This window comes from Alligator sinensis, unplaced genomic scaffold (genome assembly GCF_000455745.1).
Source record: "Alligator sinensis unplaced genomic scaffold, ASM45574v1 scaffold1086_1, whole genome shotgun sequence".
Taxonomy (NCBI): Eukaryota; Metazoa; Chordata; order Crocodylia; family Alligatoridae; genus Alligator; species Alligator sinensis.
Genome location: NW_005842600.1, coordinates 747,146 through 769,235, shown reverse-complemented (window position 1 = coordinate 769,235; position 22,090 = coordinate 747,146).

Here is a 22,090-nt window from a genome sequence, read left to right as displayed (position 1 = left end):
TTCACCCGAGGGTACTGATGGAATTGGCAGAGGTCATAGCAGGGCCCCTGGCACGGCTGTATGAGTGATCATGGTGCTCTGGCCAGGTCCCAGAGGACTGGAAAAGGGCCAACGTGGTCCCCATTTACAAGAAAGAGAGAAAGGAGGACCTGGGTAACTATAGGCCAGTTAGTCTCACCCTGGTCCTTGGGAAGACCTTTGAGAAAATTATCAAGGAACTCATCTGCGGGGGCCCGGCATGGGAGGTAATGCTCAGGGGCGACCAACACAGGTTCATTGCGGGCAGATCCTGCCTGACTAACCTTGTTTCCTTTTACGACCAGGTCACAAAGTCTTTGGATGCGGGCATTAAGGTGGATGTCATCTACCTGGACTTCAAGAAGGCCTTTGACACTGTTTCTCACCCCATCCTCATAAAAAACTAGGCGACTGTGGCACTGATGCCTACACAGTCAGAGGGGTGGCAAATTGGCTCGATGGTTGCACCCAGAGAGTGGTGGTGGACAGGTCATTTTTGACCTGGAGGGATGTCGGCAGTGGAGTTCCCCAGGGCTTGGTCCTTGGGTCTGTGCTATTCAACATCTTTATGAGCAACTTGGAGGTGGGCATGGAAAGCACACTGTCCAAATTTGCTGATGACACAGAGATGTGGGGAGAAGTGGGCACACTGGAGGGGAGGGACAGCATCCAGCTAGATCTAGACAGGTTAGAGGTGGGCAGATGAGAATAGGATGGAGTTCAATGCAGACAAGTGCAAGGTGCTGCATCTAGGGAGAACAAACCAGCAACACACCTATAGGCTGGGGAACACACTTCTCAACAACACTGTGGCTGAAAGGGATCTTGGAGTCATTGTTGACTCCAGGATGGACACGAGCCGCCAATGCGAGGAAGCGGTCAGTAAGGCTAACCGCAACTTGTCATGCATCTACAGATGCATCACAAGCAAGTCCAGGGAGGTTATCCTTCCCCTCTCTGTGGTGCTGGTCAGGCCACAGTTGGAGTACTATGTCCAGTTCTGGGCACCGCACTTCAAGAGGGATGTGGCTAACCTTGAGAGGGTCCAGAGGAGGGCCACTCGCATGGTCAAGGGGCAGCAGGCCAGGCCCTATGAAGATAGACTAAAGGGCCTGAATCTATTCAGCTTCCACAAGAGAAGACTGAGAGGGGATCTGGTGGTCATCTATAAACTCCCCGGGGGGAACCAGCAGAAAATAGGTGAGGCTCTGTTCCCCCGGGAACCACCTGGGATAACAAGGAATAACGGCCACAAATTGATTGAGCGCAGGTTCAGGCTTGATATCAGGTGACATTACTTTACGGTTAGGGCTGCCAGGCTCTGGAATGGGCTCCCAAGGGAGGTGGTGCTCTCCCCTATCTTGGGGGTCTTCAAGAAGAGGTTAGATAGATATCTGGCCAGGGTACTATGATTCCTGCACTTGTTCCTGCCCAGGGCAGGGGGTCAGACTTAATGATTTGTTCAGGTCCCTTCTGACCCTAGAAACTATGAAACTAAGTCATGTGCTAAAGCTCTTCTTGGTGCATCACCTGGCCATCTTCTGTCTCTTGGTTGTTCTGTGAATTTCTGGGTATCCCCTTTTCATTGCATTGCTTTTGCAGAGGCAGATTTGTGCAATGGGTTATAGATCACATGAATGCAGGGGGTCAAGATCACTGGCAATCATGGCGCTTGACCACTTGCCTACACTTTCCTTCCACAGGGAGAAAACAGATTAAGTCAGTGGTAGTGGTGCGTGCTCCCAAAGTCATTGGATTTTCTTATCAAATAAGCTGTGGTTCATGTTCATGCCCCACAGTAAAAAATGCTGCCTTCCAAGAGTGTACACAACTCCATCTTTCTCCCTAGGGCCTTTGTCCAGCCATGTGATGGACAGCGTGACTATGTCCTTCTTCCTGCTGTGGAAGAAGAAGCTGTGGAGAAAAAGCTGCTGCAGAGAAAGAAGCCATTTCATCACAATGTCTAAATACCTTCATGAGGAGAGAATACGCAACTAAAGGGCTCTTTCATTGAGCAGAGAAAAGCTAGATAAGATCCAGGGGCTGAAAATGAACACCAGAAAAATTCAAATGAGAAATAAGGCACCAATTTCGAATAAAAGGTGACTGGGCACTGGAATCAACAGAGGGGAGGGAATATCCCACTTCACCTTCATTATTTTTGAGTCATTGGATTCAGCTTGGGAATAGCTGGGTGAAATTCTCTGACCTGGGATAAGTAGGAGGTCACACTAGAGCAGTGGTGTGCTGGTGCCCAACCTTTTGGCCCTGAAGGGCTGAATGAGTGGCACAAGGTTGGTCTGTGGGCTGGATCCCAAGAGCATATTGGGCCCTGTACCCAGCAAGGCTCAGAGGTTTGGCAGCAGGGGAATGCTAGTTAACACTGGTTGCCATTGCCCCCCTGCCACCAAATTTTCCAACCTGCGGTGGCTCTAAAACCTACAGGGCTAACGTACATAGCTTTCGGGGAGCTCAGACAGGAAGCTTTTGCTTTCCTATGAATGACAGGTGAGGGTGGTCGGACTTGTTTCCAAGGTACCACAAAATACCACCCAGTTTGTCGATATTCAGGACATGGTAGGCAATCTAGTATACTTTCCCTCGAGAAGAGCTAAGGAAGCGACAAGGGTTTGTATCAAGCCAGGCACCGCTGGTTAGGAACCTATGAAATTCAGCACTGCCCATTCTGCTCTGTCCACTGTTACTGCAGTGTCTGAGCAGCTGCTACCCCCGCAGCGACCTCCCGGATGGGCCTCGGGGAGACTGGCTCTTCTCTTCTGGATTGCAGAAACTGCTTGCAATGCAGATTTTTCCTTGGCAGGCTGGCATTGGGAAGGTTGTTCTGATAACAGCAGAAAAAGGGGCGAATTTGATGGAGCTGGATTCAGTTCAGCTCTCTCAGAAGTTCATGTCACAGCTCTGACCGTGGTTTCACAGGCTCTGCCCTGGGCTTTGTGACAACGCGGCATCCAAACAGCAGGCTACAGCTGGCTACAAATCTTGTTGCTGTGCTCCTCAGAACTGTTGTTACAGGCACTGGCTTTAGCAATACAAGTACATGCAATACAAATACATTACCCAGCGACCGCAGTGGAACCTGCAGCCAAAGTCTGGCGACTAGGGACAATGCTACTGCCTTGCCTCCTGCTAATGATAGCTGTCAGGAGAGCTGTGATATTTGCAGGACTGTCCTGGGTTTCCTGGAAAATGTGAATTTAACGAATGCACCACAAAAACCTCCAATGCCTGGGAAAGTCTCAGACCTGAATGTCCTGCCAGCTGTTTGCTTAATGAGAAAAGCCTGAGAGATGTGGAAGGCCTCAGGGACCTGGGGATGAGAAAGCCAGCAGCAGGGGGCCAAGGCACAGTCTTCAGCCAGCGGGTCTTTTCTTGAGCTCTCAGGCTAAGCCTGTGGACCAGTCCCGAGACCACCAGGGAGAAAGGAAAGCTAAGGAGCTTAAGGAGGAAAGCCCCTGACTGACGCAAAGGATAGTCCTGCTCTCTCAGGGACAGGAAGGGAGCATTCCCCCTTTCCACCTCCACGGCTGCTCACTAGTTGGCCTAGTCCAGTGGCCCTCAAGCTCTCAGCACCAGATTCACAAAATGGTCAAAACAAACATCACCTCATGTCCCACCATATCCCACAATGACTACCAAGCATTGTGGGGGGATCCAGGTTATGGGATGGGGGGGGGGGTCTCACCAACAGGCCCATTCAAACACTGAATCCTTAACTGGCACCCACTGACTTGTTGGGTAAGAGGTGAAGCCAGAGGTACTTCACTTTCGCCTCCCCTCTCCTTGCTCACACAGTGTATTGCCATAGGCATCCTGGGTCCTGGCACAGTGAAGGCAGCCCCTGGCCCCCAGTGGTCTCACCTCCCTGCCCAGGGTGGGGAACACAGGTCATACCATGGGGGCAGAAGACATTTGATCCGTGGCCTCCGAGCAGGTGGAGGTCTCAGAGATGGCAAGTATTCTACAAAGGATACCATGTCCCCTTGCAAGAGAGCTCTCTTCACCGGCTCCTTGTTGTGCTATTATGTGGTATATTAACCCCAGGACTGCATGTGAGTCATGGAGCCAGACCCCCACAATGTGCAATCATGAGGGGAAAAGTCCCATGCCATAAGCTTGGCTTGCTGTCACCAATGAGGATTTTGCTAGTTCCAGTATGTTGACCAGGTCCTGAGGTACCCTCAGGTCTTCAAATGCCTCAGAGATTTCCACACTGGACCCACAGGTCTTGGTTTAACCCTTTATTTGTACCTTACATTTGTGGACTTCTGGCTTATGCTGTGTTCTGCGAACAAGTTGGCCCAGGGAAATATAAGACTGTGTGGTGCAAATGAACAGCCCACTACAGCTCCCTGCTCCCTGTCCCATGCCTTGTGACCTCTTTACCCAGAAGCAGCAACAAACACAATCAGTTCCAGCAGGGCACCTTTCCCCAGGCCCTCCTCAGCCCTGTCCTCAAATCCCACCACATTATCCCTGCAACAATACTCCTGGACCTGCTTACCATTAGAGGCTCAGACTCGGCTGCTCTCCTAGGAGCTACTTTCCCCTGCGCTGCAGGGGACTGACTGCCTCTTCTTCTCCAGCTCTGGGCTTATGTAGCCTCTGGCTCTGCCCCCTCTGGCTGCAACAGTTCTGGCCTTAAAGGGGTCTGCATTTTTCCCCTTTCAAACTCACCCTCACACTTTCCACACGGTAATGGGGTTAGGGGTCCTCGTCCCATTACAATGGTCTGGATCTTCACCTCACCAGGGAGAGACCGTGAGACTGCCTCTTGAGCCTGGCAGATAAGGCAGTCCCATGGGAGACCCTGGTTCCCATCCCTGCTCCAAGAAAAGGGATGAAAAAGAGCTATCCCAGAATCCCCAATAGTCCTGTGTCTGAGTCACTCTCCTGGCACCAAGTTAGACAGAAGAGAGCTGTAAGCCCAGGTCTCCCAAGTCCCAGACAAGGGCTCTACCCCACGGGCTTCTGAGTATGATGGAGGGTATGACCTCTCATCCTTGTGGTAGTCGGTGTGGTAGCAGGCTCAGGACTCATATACATGATAGTGGGGGAATGCCAAATTTGCAATACCACCAGGGGTTAGGCATGCTTGAAGGGCCAAGCTGCTTGGGGCTGCCAAGAGTTGGTGCCCTGGGGCTCACTCATCAGCAGAGAAGACACCTACAGGGTAGGCAGCTGTTAAGCATGGATTTTATGAATACCAGCTGCATTTAAGAGTTAGATTTAGGGCAGTTAAAGGGGTCAGTTAGCTGCCTAGTGAATCTAGCCCTTACTTTTATAGGACCCCGCTCCTGTAGCAGGGCTCTGCTCTAATGCTGCTTCACTCTGCCAGAGCAGGGGAAGTTGGCCAGTTGTAGCAATAAGCACCAGTCTGGATCCCACCCAATTGGAGGAGAGGCCAAGGCCAACTATCCTCCTAATCTCTCCATCACAAAGTCAAGCCCTCTGAACCTGAACAGGTAACAGACAGGCAAAATAGACCCAGGAACAGAAAGCAACATATTCAAGTTTAGTGTGTCCAGAAAGGTCAAAGACCTACTGTGGTAGTATCACAGTTAGCGTGATGCACACAAAGAGCACGAAATGGATGCCCCTAGCAAAGCCAAGCTGGCCTGTCTGTGTTAAAAACAGAAATAAGGAGACAGAAAACCCTGCCTGTACTTTGGCTGAAAAACAGCCAGCAAATCCCAATGAAAAATGTCTGTATAAACTGTCTGTGGAGCAGGACTCAAGGATTTCATCAGCAGCACTTCACACACAGCAGTGAAGTAAGTCTTTAATGAGACACATTTGATATCACTTCCAATTTGCTGCCAAACAGGACTGCATAAAGTCCTATTAGTAATGAGTGATAACAAAGAACAGCTGAAGTGGACTAGAGGATGAAATCAGCTGTTACCGAGCCAATTCAGACCTCTGCTGGCCTCGATAAGAGCTCAATTGTGCCATAAAACCAACCAAGTTACTTTTTATATAGGCCCTTAAGATTTGAATCAGGCTGTTAAATGTGAGCACTGCACCATGAGAACAGCTAAGACTCTCAGAGGCAGGAGTGTTTTGAGTTCAAGATGCAATCAAGGGTCCTGGCAGGTATGCCTTGGCACAGACAAGGCAAAACGCTGCACCTCTGAATCCCTTTTTATTAGATGTCTGTGTAGGTCACATCCCACCTGGATCATCTCCACAACTGCTGCGCAGCACAAAGTCACTCCCTGGCCCCTGGAGAACCTGGCTGGGATGCAAGTGATGGTCAGTGGTGCTCTGATTTGGGGAGAAAAGTACTGTGGCTGAATTAAAGACTGCAGCTTTTGGAGACAGTCAAGGGAAAAACCCTAGTCCTGCTCTGCTCCAGAAGTGCTCAGCTGGACCCGTGGGCAGACACAAGCATACACATGGAAAGGCCCTGCAACAAGGAGGCCTCAGGGTTCATGGGCAAGGTAAGATCACTGAGCAAACCTACCCTTGCCTTGTCACAATGCAGTGCCCTACTCAAGGCACCCTCAGAGGATCATACAGAATAGACCTAGGGTGACTGGCAAGGGAAAAGCTTCAGAGAATTGCAAAGGGACTGGGCAGGGAGCATCTGCCTGTTAATGGCTCCTCCTTGCAGAGGTGCAACTGCCAGGGTCTGTGCCCTGAACAACAGTAGCTGTAGGAGTGATGACAGAGGATGGGCTGGGCTGGTTGTGGGAGCAGCTGCTGCCTTCCTTTAATCCCCTCTAAGTGGGTGCCTGGGGCTGGTGCCTCCCATCACCCACCCCTCATTATATTACTGTCTCTTCATGAAGGAGGGAGCCTGCCAGGAAGACTATGGGGCACAGAGAGTGGCACTGCCCACATGGGACTAAGGGCAGACTGCACCTAGGCAATTCCTTCCTTTTGCACCATCTTCCCTGCCCCTCCTTTCCCCCTCCTCACTTTGAATTTCTCCAGTGATTTCTGTCCTTGGGCTTTTCAATCTATTTTTTTTAACAGGACTATCCTGTAGGACAAGATTTCTCCCTGTCTAATTTATGTCAGTCACTGCTGCTTGGGCCAGTTGTGCTAAGTGAGCTCACCAGGATTGATTTATTGACTAAACCTGCAAATGAAGTGAAGGCAGAGACACCTGGTAAAGCAGCAAGAAAGGAAATCATCCTGCCTGATCCTGGCCATGAAAAATAACCTTTTCAGGCAGGTGCTAGGAAAATGAATCCATCACTCAATAGATGGTCTTGAAGCTGCCGAGCACCTGTCCCCAACTGTAACTACCTGCGGGGGTGCTGAATCATATATCAGTGGGATCTAATTGAGTTGTCTCTTTTATCAAGCAAACAATCCTTGTCTACACTAGGGAGATTCTGCAAGCCCATCGCTTCCCAGGGCTTTCTGAGTTCATGAGCTCAAAGGAGTCTCTTTTCTTAAAGAACTTTGGCACGGATTGGGGCATTGCCTTAAACAAATTACTTTGGGTTTTCTTGCCAAAAAATAGTGTTTTGGCAGGTCTAAATCTCATTGTGAACTCAGACTGAACTGGCCAAATGCTTTTGACAGAGGAAAACCTTTTCAGGTGTGACACAAAAGTAGGGTGGGAGTTCTCTTGCCCAGCAGCCTGGTGGTCACAGTACTATCCCAGGTGTGGGGGAGCTGGTTTCAAATCCTTCCCTCTTCCTTGGGGGATCTGAACCCACACATCCAAGAAGAGTGCCCTAACCACTAAGGGATTCTAGGGTGGAGTTTTCTTATGCCCTCCTATTGGTATTATTCTTTCTTTACTGGAATGATTAAAGTTTCCTTGAGCCCAAGCAAGAGAAAGCAACTCTCAATCCTAGTGGTTAGGGCACTCACTGAGAAATAAGACATAATGGTTCTGGGATCTACATTGATCTACATGAAGTATCTTATACAGTAGCTCCTAAAAGAGTGCTTGAGGAAGACCCAGCACCCTAAGGCTTGGCCATAAGCTACTCAGCTGGGATGCAGAAGCCCCACAACCAGATTCGCTCTTTGTCATGTTCAAGTAAGGTATTTGAAACCAGTCTTCCTATCTGCAAGACAAGTGTGCTAAGCACCAGGCTAACAGAGCCTGACTGTGGCTGACTGAATATACACCGCTTCAATCCAGGGTAAACCTGAATATACAGGTGAGTGCCTTGTATACTGGGTTATTAGAAAAATATGTGGCATCAGCAACTCCTCCTTGCTGATTTAGGAGTGGTGCCTGAGCCCACCCCTTTACCTCCATTGCTTTATTTTTGGTACAATGCCCAGCATGGAAAGATTTTTTTTCTTCATGTTTTTCTTTCAATGAGAAAAAAATCTCCACTGACTTTCATTTTGGTTTGGAATTTTTTTCCCCTCAATTTGGCCCCTGAACCAAAACTCCAGTTATTTACATGCTCTTGCTTTGGAGTTGTACATTTTCCCATGGCCCCAGCTTCTCTGTGAAACTAAAAGTATCCACAGAGCTTTCAAGTCCCCAACCTGGCGAAGCAACTGAAGGAAAGGCAAGGACTGACCCCTCCAAGCAATGGTAGCATGACAAAAAGGGTTATTTTAAATTAGATGCACCTAAATCTAAATCAAGGGAAGTAAACTTTTTCCCTTCTATTTGGCACTGGTGTAGCCACATCTGGAGTCCTGTGTCCAGTTTTGGACCCCTACCGCAGAAAGGATGTGGACAAATTGGAGATAGTCCAACAGAGGGCAATGAAAATGGTTTGGGTGTTGGGGTACATGGCTTGTGAGGAGAGACTGAAGGAACTGGGCTTATTTCATCTGGAGAAAAGAAAACTGAGGAGATATTTAATAGCAGCCTTCAACTCCCTGAAGGGTGGTACCAAAGAGGATGGAGCTGGACTGTTCTCAGTGGTGGCAGATGACAGAACAAGGAACAGTGGCCTCAAGTTGCAGCAAGGGAAGTTCAGGTTAGATATTAGGAAAAAAAACTGTCTCATGAGGAGGGTGGTGAAGCACTGGAACAGGTTACTCAGAGAGGCTGTGAACTCTCCATCCTTGGAGGTTTTGAAGACCCAGCTAGACAAAGTTTCAGCTAGGATGATCAAGTTGGGGCTGGTCCTGCTTTGAGAAGGGGATTGGACTAGATGTGATTCCTGAGGACCCTTTCAACCCTCTCTTTTTTATGATTGTATGTTTTTATTAGACAACTTTCCTCAGTTTCAAGAAGATTTTAGTATAGCTGCAAAGTAATTGCTTCATAGTTTCATAGCAGCTAGAGTCAGGAGGGACCTGAACAGATCATCTAGCCTGACCCCCTGCCACAGGCAGGAATGAATGCTAGGTTCACAAGACCCCAGACAGGTGATCATCCAACCTCCTCTTGAATTTGCCCAAGGTAGGGGCAAGGACCACTTCCCTGGGAAGTTGGTTCCAGATTTTGGACACCCTAACTGTAAAATATTGCATTCTGATCTCTAACCTAAAGCTATTCTCCATCAGCTTATTACCACTGTTCCTTGTCACTGCAGGTGGTGCTGAGGAGAAAGGAGCTCTGCCTATTTGCTGTTGATCCCCCTTGATGAGCTTGTAGGCAGCCACCAAGTCCCCCCTCAGCCTCCTCTTGCTGAGGCTGAACAGGTTCAGGTCCTTCAGGCTCTCCTCGTAGGGCCTGTCCTGCTGCCCTCTCACCAAGCAGGTGGCCCTCCTCTGAACCCTCTCCAGGCTGGCCACATCCCTTTTGAAGTGCGGTGCCCAGTACTGGACGCAGTACTCCAACTGCGGCCTAACCAAAGTTGCATAGAAGGGAAGTATCACTTCTCTGGACCGGCTTGAGATGCACCTTTAGATGCATGACAAGGTATGGCTGGCCTTGCTGGCTGCAGTCTGACATTGGCGGCTCATGTTCATCTTGGAGTCAATAATGACTCCAAGATCCCTTTCCACGTCTGTGCTTTCAAAAGGGGAACTCCCCAGCCTGTATGTATGCTGTGGATTCCTTCTCCCAAGGTGCAGCACCCTGCATTTGTCTACATTGATCCCAAGGTGCAGCACCCTGCATTTGTCTATGTTGACACCCTGTACTTGCTCTAGGATCACTTGCAAATAACTGTTGTTGGGAATGCAGGGGTCAGCTCCCTTAGTTTGGGTGGTCTGTGTGTGCCATCTCTGCTGCTGCTACAGCCAGTGTGTGAAGACCTCATTGTTACAGAAAGAATAACCACAGACCCAGTTCACATGAAAAAGCTTGGCCAGATATACTGCCTACAAAGCAACTGAAGACTAATACACATGACCAGCTGGTACATAGTGTTGGCCAGGATACATGCAGTAAGGCACAGGGGTAGCTCACAGGTGCATCCACCAAACCTAGTACAAAGTGGGATTCCCAGACCTTTTTTTACACACTGATCAGAACACCTTCATGTATGCAACATGAAAATCCTAGCTCTTGCCAAACACTAAAACATCTTTCAGTGACATCAGACACATCCTAGTTCTCACCTGACGTTGCAACCTTTCTACTGAGTATGAACACATGTTTAATAGGTTGTCCTGAACTTTATTTTGGTGTCCTGTCTAGTCTTACCAATCCCTCTTTATCTGGTGGCTTTGTGAACCTACATAGCCTAACTTTCCAAGTGCCTTGTAATCTACGTCTCTGTAAGCAATGTGGTAGTACCTAAACCCATTTTCAGTAATGAGGTCAGTGCTTTTAGTAGAGCCTTTTTGTGAGTTTTATATGTACTGATCAATGGTTGTATTAATCCATAATCCAGAGAGGCCTACATTGCTCTCCTTTCTGTCTTTGTTAAGGGGAGAATGTCTTCCCATCATTCTGGAAAAGCATAATGTATAGATAGAAGATGATCCAGTGGGCCATTCAGTTATACCCATCCCTACTATCATGCTCCTTTTCTGTCTGCCTTTGGTCTGCATGTTCCCTCATACAACCATACAGTTTTCTTCCAATTTATTTTTAGTTCCTTGGAATGGGCCTGAGAATGTTAGGTTATTAGTATTTTCATACTGCTTGAAGAGTGGGAACATGCTGCATATACTGTGGTATTGTGTAGTAGGCGTCATTAGTGGTTATACATAGTATGCTGAGATAAGAAATAGCATTGCTAAGCAAAATAAAAAAGTGATGTTTATGCAAATACAGAAAAAAACATACAGGTGTGTCTGAGACCAGGAGACGTAATAAAGCAGAAGGTTACTATATTGCTACATCATATGACTGCTGCATTGTTATATTGGTTATTTCTGACAAACTACTAATTAAGCATCCAGGTGAGGTTCTAGTTAACCATGGTGGCTAAGAGAGATTCCCCTAGTCTGGCATCCCTCCAGAAGAAGTCTCCAGCATTGGCATAAAGAAGTCTCCAGTATCAGCATAGTCCCACCTGCAATCACCCCACCAGTGCAATGTGTGATACTGATCTTAGTCCCAGTTTTAAATGATCGCTTCTTCCCCATGTACTGCTGCCATTGTTTTCCTTTTGATGCCTGCCCACTGCAATCCTGTGTGTAATGGATCACAGCCGTTCCTTGCAGGCATATCAGCTCAGCTAATTCTGGCACATTCAGGCACCTTCAGGGGACAAGTGAACTTCACCCATCTAAATCTGTCCTCTTATACTCATGTATAGTGGTCCCTTACCAGTCTAACTATTTAAAGAACTGTACTTTCAGAAAGCATAGGATAATGATATGCACAGAATATACTAATAGCTGTTTGGTAAATGTTAGCAGCATTATCTATAGTACAAACAGCATGTTTTATCTATCATCTAATCTTACGGCATTGCTGACTGCCCCTTTCTGTGGTCGCTGGAACTCGGCCCTTGCATGTCAGAGGCACATGCAGCATCCTAACAGCATTGGAACAATCATTGTCACTATTTGTACCATCAGAAGTATTATACTAACTGATATGAATATGGGATGTAGGTAAACATTCTCTTGGATTGCCCCTCCTCCAATGCGTTGCACCTCGTTCTGTGCCTCTTGACTCTGTCGCTGAATTGGATCAGCCACAGGGACTAATGTCTCTTTCATGCATGTCATAAAATCCTGTATTTTTAAATCCAATCCTGTAATAGGTGCAAACAAAGGAATCGGCAAGTTCTGTAGTGTCCTATTAGGGGAAGCAATGATCTCAGAAAGAGGGCTTCCCCTGCTTGTTGACAAAAATACAATTGTAGCCCTGATCTAGATAGGCCAGTGATGTTCACACAAATCCTTCTCAATTGCCTGGCTGGGTTTGTCCCTGTAGTATGTAATGGGTGTACCCCATACACTACATTCATGGGAGACAAAAATTCACAGAATCAGAGAGAACTGAGGCTGGAAGGGACTTCCAGAGGTCACGTCTAGTCCAATCTCCTGCCTGAGGCAGGATCATCCCTATCCAAACCATGCCAGACAAACCATAATCTAAACTCTACCTAAGACTATCGTCATGCCTAACATAGCACAGACCTAGCACCTAAACCTGCCACAGGCAGAGCAGAGGAACCACGGCAGCCAGTGTCCTACTTCTGTAAAAAGTTGTCAAAATATGCTCAAGAGATCCCAGGTAGGGAGCCATGCCCCTGCTACAGAGAAAGGCAAAGACCTCCCCCCCGTCCATATCAATCTGACCATGGGATAAAATTCCTTCCTGACCCCAAACATAGCAATTGGTCTGACCCTGACAGAAGAGGCAAGACCCTTAGCCAGGAACCTCCAGCTTTAGTCCTAGCAGGAGCACTGGCACAGCCCAGTCAAAGTCCTCAGTCTTGGCTGTAGACAACACCCAGTGCTTCTGGGAAGGCTTAAAAACACCCTGACACATGTAGTGAAAAAGGAAGGGGGAGAGGGAGTACAGGAGAAAAAAGCAAGGCCTAGAAGACTGGGAAATCCCCATGGTAGAACATGGGTATCTCTGTCCAACCTCTTCTTGAATACCTCCAGTGATGGTGAGTCCACAATTCCCCTAGGTGTCTATTCTACTACCTCACTATTTTCACAGTGAAAACGTTTTTCTGGATATCCAATCTAAACTGACTTTGCTGCATTTTCAATGTCCCTCCTCTACAGCAAAAGAGAAAAAGTGCTTTCCCTCTTCTTTACAGCAGCCCTTCAGGTATTTGAAGACTGCTACCATGTCCCCTCTTAAGTGACTTTTTTGCAAGCTGAACGTGCCCAGCTACTTCAGCCTCTCCTCAGATGACTTGCCTTCCAAGCCCTTGATCATCTTTGTTGCCTGCCTCTGAATCCTTTTTGTTGAGCCATATAACTAAGTGTGAATTATGCTCAATTCAGTCCAAGTCCATGATAAGACAAAGGTACAAAACAGGTTTCTCCACTGGGTCCCACCTTCTTTACATACCTTGTTTTGCATTTTTAAATTAATTTGGTCCCAATCGTATGGTGCTGATGACAGTGCTCTAGCATCTAGTAGGTCTGGAGTTCAGCCCAAGCTTTCCAAATAATAGTATATGTGCTATTTAACCAGTAGGTGTCAGCCAAACCATCTGCTGTATCTGGCTGCACTAAGATAAAGAATCAGCAAATGCAGGCCAGGATCGTTGCTTGCAATACAAGAATAACAATTGTCTCTCTCTGTTCTTATATCTAAATAAGCTAAAGCTAGAGCTACATTATGATTAACAATATGCATGATAGATGGGAAAGTAGATGAAGTATATGTATTTAAATTCGGATTGAATCATACAAAATGAGGGTTGGAAGAGACCTCGGGAGGTCACATCTAGTCCAACCCCCTGCTCAAGGCAGGACCATCCCCAACCAGATCATCCTAGCTAAGGCTTTGTCTAGCCAGGCTCTGAAAACCTCCAAGGATGGAATGTCCACCATCTTTAGTTTTAGGTGGACACTCTTCCCCTCTTCATCAGGTGGATCCCATCTCTTCCCAGAAATCCTTCTTCTTGGAACATCATCCCATGGTCAAAGAAGCCAAAGCCCTGATGGTGACACCACCTGCGCAGCCAGGTATTGATCTGCAGGATGCACCTGTTCTGGAGAGAGGGCACTCAACACAAGAGCATGTTTCAGGTATCTCAGTGTACTCGAGGTTTCTAAAGAGCAGTTTTGATTGCCAAAGTGATGGTGGAATGTTATCCACTTACTAGGCAGCTGAGCAGAAGTGGCTCACACATGGTTTAAGCTTTTATACATTCCCAGTTATATGGCATGTTTCCACTGGGGCTGAGCATTTGCATCCATCCGAGACACCGACAGTCTCAGCTGGTCTATAATTGGATGTGGACTGTCACCTTTCCTTAGAGAACTTTCTCATAGGTATGGGGAAAGTTTTAGCCATTGCCCCATTATCACCTACTTGCCATTGTTGAGTGTCAGTGTTTTCATTAACTGCTTGATCCACTTCTTGCTGCTCCACAACCTGTCGTACTGTGGCCAGTCCTTGGCCTAACCGGCATTTTAAACTGTTCATTTGAATTGTTTTCCAATCAGGGGAAGAGAAGGGTCTCCCAGCTGGGCACAGGTCTTCCAAGTAGTTCTCCATATGGACTGAACCTTGTTATACAGTTGGGTCAGCAATGAGTTCTCACCACTACCCAAGGAAGGACCATGTCCCAGTTCATTGCACCTTTAGACAATTCAAACTTTGACGCTTTCTTCATTCTGTCCATCTTTCCTCCTGCCTGGTGGTGACATGGAGTGTGTAGTGAGAACAGCCCGGGTGCCCGTATCACAGTATACCTGTCAGATAAATGCCAGTCTGTTATCAGAGTCAATGCTATGGGGTAAGCCCCATCTGGAAAAGCCTCTGTCCATTGACTGAAGCTGTCCACAGTCAAACAACCATCTGTTCTGTGTAGGGGGAGTGGGTAACGGGTCCACAAAATCTAATTATGGTCACTGAAGCAACACTTTAAGAGCCTGGTGCATTAACTCAGCTCTCCTTCTTCAGGGTCCTGTCACACACACATCAATCCCTTGTAAAATGTGTGTCTCCCTTGTCTCAGGCCACTGTCCTACCTTCCTAAGCCTTTTTATAGCCACTTCTAACTCAGGGTGTCCTCCAAGTGACTCATTTACCCAGTTCAATACCAGGTGCTGTATCTGTGATGGGATTACCAGAACTTGGTCATTCTCTGACTTTTCCCTGGTTTAGTGGAACGCCACTGATCTATGAGGGGCGCTTTAAAACCTACTCTTCCAACAGATCATCTCCCTTGCAATATCTGTCACACCTGAAATCCTTCCTGCTTTTCTTTGTCTATCTTAGGTCTGCTCCTTGCATGAGCATAGGTGGCTGCAGCCACTGGTGTGCCTTCATCCAAGGGGCTGACAATTGCAGCTTCTTTGGCTATTTTTAGTCACCCACTAATGGAGACAGATCACAAGACCCTTGGACACATCATCTGAATCAGCAACAACAGACTGTTTCCCTCTCAGCATTTTGAACACTTCCATGACTGCTGCCACATCAGTCACCTAAGTTCCACCTGCTCCCACCCAAACTGGAGCAAATGCTGCACCCGCCTGTCTCTTGTGCATGTGCCCCAGGGAACCTTGTAACTGTCTTTCCTCCTGTGCAGCATGAACTCCTGTCCACAAACCAATGGCTCTCCCAACATTTGCTGTTGTGGCACTGCTTAAAAAACAGAGTGCATCCTTGCTTCCACCTGGGGTTCACAGGCATGATCCTGACCTCTCCTGTACGGTCTGGTATTCTAGGACAAGTTTGTTTGTAGCTTCCCAGTTTACCTTCTGGAGCTGTTAAGGCTCTGCTATAGTATGCAATTGGTTGTTCCCCTGCCCCAGTATCTTGTGGTATCATGCTGGTGATACAGATATTTGATACAGTGGGATAAGCAATAAAGGGAAAATCATTGCTTAGAGCTGCTGGGGTGGGAGCCTCCAGCAAAGCTCTTTGCAGTTTCCCATGCCTCAGTTGCTATCTCTGTTCACATTCACTGAGGTCTCTTAAGAACCTCATAGTAGGGTCCTGCCTTATCTATGCATCTTTCAGTAGATTCTCGACAACAATGTGCAAGCCCTAGAAATGACCATGAGGATTTAGCATCTGCTGGTGCTGGTCATTTCACAACATCCTCTACTCTTCCCCTAGAGACTGACCTCCCTGGGCTAAGCCTGATTTCCATATCCTGCACTTGTCTCCACTTGATCTGTGACTTTGAGAGGTTGAGCTTTATATTGCCCTTCTGACAGCATTGCAAAAGGCCTGTGCAGTAATTCCTCATGCTCCTCTGTTGTTTTACTCACCACCAGAATATCATCCACCTACTACTTTCTTCTGCCCGCCTGCAACACGCCTTCTTGCATTTTCCTCACTGCCATGTGAAATATTTTTGGGGAATCACAATAACTTAGAGGCAAAACAGTCCAACAATACTGAGTCCCTTGGACATCTAAAGCTGTATGGTACTAAGACACAGGACAAAAGTCAAAAACTGTTCCTGCTGTGAAAACCAAAAACCATTTCATTTCAGGAGAAACCATGTCCAACAGTTACGGAGAAGCTGCTACCACCAGTGCCCCTTGCTTAGCAGTCTTGTTTAACCACTATAGGCAATCGTCAGCCTCCAGATTCTAGCTGGCTTTTCTACAGGCCAGCCTGATGTGACGTGAGGTGAGCAATGCCAAATCAATCCTTGCTTTTCTAATGCCTCTATGACCGGTCTCAAGGGGTCTTTCACCTCCTATGGTATAAGATACTGCTTAATGAGGGGGGGCATACTCCCTTCCCAGGTAAATAGTGTCTGCATTTTCTCAGCGGCTAATGAATCACTAACCCAGACATCTGTTATCTCACTCTGCCAAACATCCCAACCTTCATCAAGGGGAGATGGTTGTTTCTATTTTACTACCTTCACAGCCTGCATCACTAGTGCCACGGGAAGTACTCTTCTCTTGCATTCAGAATCTGTCAGAGGTGCATATATGGGAAGTCCATAACCATTCCAAGTTTTCTCAAGGTGTCTGCTCTGATCAAATTGTTCTTTCCTTTAATGAAACTCTGTTCACCAGTGGTGTAAGAGCCAAATCAAAGTGGAAGTCTCTTCACCTTGTAGGTCTGTCTAACACCCAAGATTCCCTGTACTGTCACTGTGTCTACTCCTGGGTAAGCACTCAATTCATCCACAGCCACTGCAGATTCCTTTCCCATATCCAATACAAAAAATCAATGAGCCTGTCTCCAACTCAAATGCAAACTTGGGGGTGTTCCAAACATCCAACTGCATGGGCTGGTGAAAATTCATTCTGAGGTTTGGAGAGGGCTAGTCTATGCTGTCAGATGGTTTGCAACAGGCTTTTAAGCCCAGAGGCAAAACCAGCAACTAACTCACACAACTGCCTCTACCTCTTTTAGCCACTCAGCTATAGGCATATCCGAACTATTTCCACATCAAATCCCCATGAACTCCTAAACACTGTGGCAAGAAAAGGTTTTTAAGAACCGTTGGTTCTACGTCCTATTCCTTTATCAAGCCAAAGAAGGGTGTCACCTTGTTGTTTAAATCCATAAGGCTCTTAGCATAAAATCTGAGCAGAATATGGGGCAGCCATCTCCAAGAGTCCCCTTAAATGTTTCTGAGCTGCCTGTTTCATCATCTGGGTGAGACCGTCCTCAAACCCTTGAGCGTGGCTGTTCAAGAGTTCTAGGAGCACCCAAAAGAATAAAGGCTCTTCCTCCAAAATACAGCCCACTGACTATAATGCGCTTGCACATTTGCGTGTCCAGGCCAGAAAACTGTTGAAGTTTTGTGATAGGGGAAGTCTCATGGCACTTGAGAAATCTGCTATTTTACTGATAATCATTCAGCTGAGTTATGGCAGCAAGCTACTCTCTCCACTCGTATTGATCGCTAGCAGGGAGGCTGAGACCATGCATAGTGGTGTAGTTAGTCTTAATTCCTAGGCTTTAATGCAGCTACTCCTGACACAACTTTTCTTACTTCTGTCCTTGTCTCCCCACTGTTCTTTTTACATTCATACAGACCTATCTTTTTCTGCTACGCAGAGAGGTCATACCTCATCAAACTTGGTGGGGATTGGAAGGGAGAGGAGGAAATGGGTCCCTAGTTATCTGCCATTGCAGATTACAACCCTATGAGGAGGAAGTTTGTCACTTACCAAGTTAGCTGTCAGAGTCACCAGTGTTGTTGGGAGATGGTCACTACTGTCGGGCCGCCTTAATTTGGGTGATGTGTCTTCACGCCATGTGAGGATGCTGCCTGTGCTGCTGTTGCTACTGTAGACAGCATGTATCCCATAAAGACCTTGTTATTACAGGCCTGATTCAAGGGACCAAAGCTCAGCCAGATTTATTGCCTACAAAGCACCTCAACACTAACATGTATGACCAACCAGTACACGATGTTGGCGGTGAAGTACAGGCATAGTTCACACATACCTCCCCCGCCCCCATGCCTAGGTCAACATGTCAAGAGTTCCCAGACCCTTTTTTATCCACCAGTCGGAACAACTTCATGTTTTCAGAGGACACATCCTAGTTCTCACCAAATACTAAAGCATCTTTCAGTGACATCATATGCATCCTAGCTCTTACCCGATGCTGCAACCTTCTTATCAAATAGGAAAACAGGTTTGCCATGTCATCCTGAGCCTTATTTTGATGTCCCATCTGGTCTTATCAATCCCCCTTTATCTGGTGGCCTTGTGAGGAGTCTACATAGCCTGATTTTCCCAGTGGTTCCCAATCTATGTAAGCAATGTGGTCATGACTAGTTCCACTCTCAGTGAGGCCTACTGTGGTTGAGGCTTTTAGCAGAGCCTTTGGCCCCTGTTACACTATATATTATACTATACATATTTTGCTATACTATATATGCAGTTAACTGGTTATGCAATTAACTTGTTAAGCACACAATATATTAAAAAATGCAAAGTAAGACTGGTCACTTGTGCAAAGTAATTATCACATAAATAACTGGTTAATTGTGCAATAAATTTAGACCAGCCACACATGCAAGGTAATTATCACATCATAAAAATGTCTCTCCAGCTATAAAAAGTGTAACAACTCTATAGCTGGTTTCTATCCAGCTTTCATTTGAACATGTAGCAGGGCCCTTTGTGTGAGCTGTATGTGCCAATCAATGGTTGTATTAATCCATACTCCAGCAAGGCCTATGGTAACCACGTTTCTATGCAGCGTTACAAGGGAGAATGGGTGTGAAGGTTGTAGCCACCCACAAACACCTTGTCTTAGTTTCCGTAGCTGTTATGATGGAGTCTGGGTGATATTTTGCTGAAGCTGGCAGGTGTGGCAGCTGTCCTTCAGGGTAATGTAGAACCAGTTGAGCTCATTTTTGAACCAAGATTGCTGAAACACTAGGAGCCACTGCCTTAAAATACAGGCTGCATGCATGGCCAGTTAAAAACTGAGCTACATGACCAAGTATAGCTCAATATTGTTTGACGGAGGCTTGCCTGCGTGTAAGGAGAAGCATTTAGAAAAGAATCCAAGAGAAACATCCCAAACTGAAGCACTGTCTGTAAACCTAGCCCTGAGAGAAAGCCAAGAGAGGGAGTTCTCTGGGCAGAGCTAGAATGACACAAAGAAATAAGCCTCTGCTGTTTGGTATTTACTGCATTCAAGGGAAAGGCATTTTGTACATTTTTCATAAATAAAGAGGACCACATCAAAGAAGCACTGAAGTCCATCATCAATTTTTCCTCCTGACAGCAGCCACTTATGAGACCCGAAACACTAGCTATCTGCTCAAGCCAAAAAGGTATGCAGTACTTTGCGCCATTGCGATTTGGGAAGGAATCAATAAGCCAGAGTTTGAGATTTTCGGGTATCCACGATGTCCTCTTGCCACTGCCCATGTCACTATGGCATCTTGGCCAGCTAGGCATGTAGATGCTGAACAGCCTCCCTGCAGGTAGGGCTGCCATGCAGAACTTTTTCTCCTCTGTGGGCCTGGCTGTGAACTGAAGGGTCCCAGGTGCTCCGAACTTGCTTCCGCACAGTGGGGAGGTCTTGTCAGAGAGGTTGTGCTGCAACCTTTAGGATTTTTCTGCGTGTGGATTTGTCGTGACGGGCCCTACTGTGCTTCCAAGAGCTGCCCTGAGTGGTCACCTGCTCAGCTGCCAGGGCAATAGGCTGGCACTCAGCCTCTCTGCAAACTTGGTTCCATCTCAACTCCCCAGAGGTGTGGACTCCTCCCAGTACACGGGGGTTGGTGCCAACCACACTTATATTTCTTTGCTGCCTGCGACTTTGGTTAGGAAGTGGAAGAGCTGACAGATTAGGGATAGAAAACAGAGGTGTTGCTAACAAGTTTTGGCCCCAGGCACCGCCCTCCTTTCCATGCCCTTAGAGGATGGGGGGGTTAGCCAGGCTTTTCTGCCCCAGGGACTCGCAGATCTCAGCTGCTGCAACATTGCTGTCTGCCCACTCTCAGCTGCTGCTCTGGTGTCCCCAGCTCCCCACCCTCCTATGGCCAGGGCACGGGGCTGCTACTGCCCTGCACCTACTGCTGTAGGAAAGACCCCCCAGGAGACCGCCACTATAGCACCCCCTGAAGTCGGCACCTGGGGCCAATACCCTGCTCGCCCGCCCATAGTTCTGCTACTGTATGAGTTGCAGGTACCGGCTGATGAAAGGTGCTCACGGCAAGGGAATCCCAGGCTCTTTTATCACAGGCCACATGCTGGGGAAAACCCTGCCTACCTCCCACGAGGCTCCAAGCCCTTGGTTCTCTTCCACAAGCCCTGAGGAAGCAAGAGTTGACTCCAGAAATAATTGCTGCACTCAGCTATAAAACAGCACTTTCATGTGAATCAAGACAAAGCCTCATATCAGTACAAAGGACCGTTCAGGGGCCCCAGTAGGGAGCCACACAGCACGATGTGCAGAGCCCCTGAGGCCAAGATCTACAGGGGGACACTCTCTAGCATGATTAAGATGCCAAATGCAGTGCAGTCCTGATCCCTGACCAGGGCTCCCAGGCACAGTGATGAGTGGGGGTGAGCTCAGTGTGGAAGATCCCTGTCTGCGCTTTGTTGCCTAATGTCTGCTCCCATGGTCAGCACGGTGATCAGCTCTGCCATGCTCCATCACAGCAGATGCTCACTTAGCCTTGCCTTCAGGCTATGCTTGGGTTTGTCCCTCCACCAAGGAGGTTCTAGCTGAACTAGGACCCAAGGCTTCTTGCCCAAGCTGCTCCAACTGTCAGCCATGTGTCAGATCCACATAGCAACTGTGTCTGTCAAGTGAAGGTCAAAAGCATAATCTGTCAGTAGCTGGTGGGGTAGAAATGGAGCCAAACAGGAATTAATTACAGCCCCTGCAAACCCATCTCTTCCAAGAGAGGCCCCACCTCTACTCCAAGAAGGTACTGAAATATATTTCTAATAAAGGAAGCCAGCAGTCTAGAGAGCTTTGGCCAAGTGAAGCCTTGTCTTCCAGTCCATTGCCCATTCCCTTGGCTTTCTCCTTTCTTGTCTTATCTTCATTTGGATCAGAAAGTCACCAGGACAATGCCCATGGATTTTGCCACTGACTTCAGTGGAGCGAAGATTTTACTCTATTGGCCTCTGGGTGCTATGTAAAAGCAAGAAGGTGCCATGATGAAAGAGGAAGCCCAGGGATGTTGCAAGGCAAGTTAATTGAAAACTTTCAGTCAAATGTGTTTCTGATGGAAAACAGATTGTCAGTGAAGCAAAAGTGATAGAATTAATTTGCTTAAAAATATGCAGACTTTTGTCCAAAAAGAGTAAAAAAAAAAATGAACCTCTACACCCTCCCCACAAAGAAAAAACTTTCACAAATGTCATTTTGTTGAAGATGACTAAGGCTATGTTATCTCCATCCTTGGAAGTTTTCAAGCAGGTTTGATAGACATTTGGCTGAGATGGTTGTCAGAATTGATCCTTGAACAGGGGGATGGACTAGATGATCTTGTGAGGTGCCTTCCAGCCCTGCTTTTCTGTGATTTTGTGACTCAATATTTTGGATAGACAAGCACCTGTTCTAGATGTCTTAGTCAGGGATGATCCTGCCTTGAGCAGGGGATTGGACTAGAAGATCTCCTGGGGGCCCTTCCAGCCCTACTCTTCTATGGTTCTGTGATTCTCCAAT